We start from the raw sequence: 3,104 nt of genomic DNA, 5'->3' as shown, positions 1-3,104 counted from the left end.
TGCTAAGCTAGAACCCTAGTTAGAAAAGCAGGATGTTATAAGACCATGGGGTCCAACAGGGAAATTAGCTTAGTAAGGAAAGGAAAAAAGGAAATCGATAAAATAGTGTGCCTAAGTGTAAGTAAGAGAAATCTACACCAAGGCAGTGGAAAACCATAGTTCAGAGGTTATGGCACTACACAAGACCTGAGAACAAATGTTTGATTTTGGAATGTTCCTCTCCTGGAAGAGCTACTTACCTTAGATAAAGAGTCTCTCCTACCCTTAGCAAGTTGAATGGCATTAATGACCATTGCTGTTACGATGCCAGATAATACCTAATAATCAATTAATCAATCATTATCAAGTTGAAAGTAGCTACTGAACAATTACAATGCAGTAATTTTTCTGTGATCGTAGTGTAAGGATTAATGAGGTGGAATCTTTTAAATATTTAAGAACTATGATCTTTAATACCGGGTCTTTAGAATTGGAGTTTAATGAAAGATTGAAGAAAGCAAATCATAGAATGGGTAGGTTTAGTACAATTTGGAAATCAAATTACCTGAAATTACGCATAAAAATCAGGCTATATATCAGTTTAGTGAGATCGGTGTTACTGTATGGACATGAGTCATGGTATGGCAATGAAACAATCTCAATTGCATTTAGTAGATTTGAGAACAAAATCCTCAGAAGAATAATGGGAATTGAATAGCAGGACAGGATTAGGAATGAAACTATAAGAGAGATTACTCGAGTGCTATATGTGGATAAGATCATGGTGAGGGGTAGATGGAGATGGTGTGGGCATGCTCTTCGCACTCCCCAAGAAACTGGGCTCCACAAGGCACTAGAAGAGTTGGACCACCCAGGCCTACATGGCTGAAGACTAAAAAGCGCGACGTAGGGGATGATGAATGGAATAGTATTGATTTAAAAGGTCAAGATAGAGATGACTTGCGAAGTCTAACCGATGCCCTTTGCGTCAATAGGCGTAGGAGGAGAAGATGTTTATTAGGAAAGAATAGAATGAACAAAGAATAGGCCAGGCTATTCGGTGTATGTGTACGCAAAGGGAGTATTAGCCATAACTAGAGAGGGATCCAATGGGATATTATCTGGTCAGTCTAAACTCTTTAGATGTATAAAGTCTGTATAAAGCAGAAAGGTTGAATGGATAATTGGCTGGTGTTCATACGATAGAATAGCAAGTTATCGAGTACAGCTATCAACGGCAGAAGAGAATATAATGGAAAACAGGATTTTTTCAATATATAACAAATAATACTACATTAAAAAGGAAATAGTAGTTTATAAGAAAAATATCTCGTGTCCCTGAACCAGTCACAAATAAATTTTTTCGATGGACCAAACATTTACAGCTTTCCTCATTTCCCTCCATTCTTTCCTTCATTATTAGTTCCATACTGCGATTTTAATAAAATTTAATTGACAAAAAAAAAAAAAAAAAAAAAAAAATTATATCATGACATTTCGGGATTTTTTTCATAGCTTTTAAATTGTATCCATTTCCCTGTTCACACAAATAAAGGTACATGGTCGCAATATTAGTAATCTTTATTTTCAAACAGAATTTCAAAGTGTATTATCTCCGTTTTATTTAGCTAGAAATGTTTATTGGTCCCCTTTTTCCTTTAATTTTGAATTTTATATTCAACATTTGGATTGAGAAAACTGTATTAGTGCAAATTTGTTGAAGAAAACAGTTTAAATAAGCATGAAACCGTTTGAAAACATTCACAACTCTCTCCATTTCTCTACTCTTTCCGATATTAGTTATGAATTTAAGGAATAAAAAAAAACTTTTCCAAAATTACTTTATTACGTTTCGGTGTTTTGCATAGCACTGTTTTTAATTGTATTCTTTCTTATATTCATTATTATTATTATTATTATTATTGTTATTATTATTATTATTATTATTATTATTATTATTATTTTTATTTATTTATTTATTCATTTATTAGTATTATCATTATTATTATTTTTATTATTATTATTATTATTGTTATTATTATTATTATTATTATTATTATTATTATTATTATTATTATTATTATTATTATTATTAAGTAAAGCTACATGATTATAATATCATGACTTTCTATTTCATACGAAATTTCAAATTATTATTATTATTATTATTATTATTGTTATTATTATTATTATTATTATTATTATTATTATTATTATTATTACTATTATTATTATTGTTGTTGTTGTTGTTGTTGTTGTTGTTGTTGTTGTTGTTATTATTAAGAAGTAAAGCTACATAGTAATAATATCATGACCTTTTCCATTTCATACGAAATTTCAAATTCATCTCCGTTCTATCAAGCTTTAAAGGTTAACTGGTAGCCTTTTTTTATTTCAAATATATATATATATATATATATATATATATATAGCATTTACAGCAAGAAAATGGCACGAGCAAGATTTCGTTGAAGAAAATTATTAGAATATAAGTTTATATACTGTAAAGTAGTTTGAGAAACCGAAATTAAGTAGGTAATCTAATACATTGTTCAAAAAAAAAAAAAAAAAAAAAAAATGAGATTAAAGAAAATCTTCTACTACTAAAAAAAGTGATTTATTTTTTTATTAGCATGTTTACAGCCACACTTCTTTAGTACACTCGGTCACACTGTTCTCTCTCATGTCTCTTCCTCTTGTTTTGTCAAATTTTTTATTGTTTATATAGGAGATATTTATTTTAATGTTACTCTTCTTAAAATATTTTATTTTTTCTTGTTTTCTTTCCATACTGGGTTATTTTCCATGTAGGAGCCCCTTGCCTTATAGCATCCTGCTTTCCCAACTAGAGTTGTACCTTAGCAAGTAATAATAATAATAATAATAATAATAATAATAATAATAATAATAATAATAATATGATCGTTGTCGAAGTCTTCATCCTTAACTCCTTACTTAAGAATTAAATACCAGATATTTTCCTCTGAACATATATGAACCGATGACGGTACAGTTAACTTCCTTAATTCCGGGACACTGACGTCTCCTTAGCTTCCCATAAAGTGTACCGGATTTAATGAAGCCAACTGTACCAATTTGTTAGTTGAGAATATCTATAAACTATA

The sequence above is a fragment of the Palaemon carinicauda genome, chromosome 5 (genome assembly GCF_036898095.1).
Source record: "Palaemon carinicauda isolate YSFRI2023 chromosome 5, ASM3689809v2, whole genome shotgun sequence".
Taxonomy (NCBI): domain Eukaryota; kingdom Metazoa; phylum Arthropoda; class Malacostraca; order Decapoda; family Palaemonidae; genus Palaemon; species Palaemon carinicauda.
Note: the sequence above shows the minus strand (reverse complement) of the source record.